Here is a 431-nt window from a genome sequence, read left to right on the forward strand (position 1 = left end):
AGAATTGCTAAACTAATTTTGTTTTTCGTTTGTTTGGTTTTTAGGCGAGGCGACCCTTGGTTGACCTCGCAGATTGCAAGGACCTTCTCGGCTTACGATCCCTTATTTTTTATTTTTTACACCTACAGCACCTGGTCTTCCTGGGTGGTCTCCCATCCAAGTACTAACCAGGCCCGACCCTGCTTAGCTTCCGAGATCAGACATCGGGCTTCTTCAGAGTGACATGGCTGGAGAGTAAATTAATTTTGAACAAGAATAATACAGTGGAAGCAATCAGTCTGCCCCATTTCAACACACACACACACACACACACACACACACACGGACACACGGACACACACACGTACACACACACACACACACACACAAACCGAGACTGTGCTGCCTGGCAGAGGCCGGACACACAGATCAATGGACAGATGGAGAACCCA

General features: G+C 47.8%; 1 pseudogene; it reads right to left on the bottom strand.

Annotated features, from left to right (window-relative positions):
• Positions 1–119: 119 nt before the first annotated feature.
• On the bottom strand, positions 120–235 carry LOC112483200 (annotated as a pseudogene).
• Between the last annotated feature and the right edge of the window lie 196 nt (positions 236–431).

Source organism: Pteropus alecto, unplaced genomic scaffold (assembly GCF_000325575.1).
Source record: "Pteropus alecto unplaced genomic scaffold, ASM32557v1 scaffold9706, whole genome shotgun sequence".
NCBI classification, from domain to species: Eukaryota; Metazoa; Chordata; class Mammalia; order Chiroptera; family Pteropodidae; genus Pteropus; species Pteropus alecto.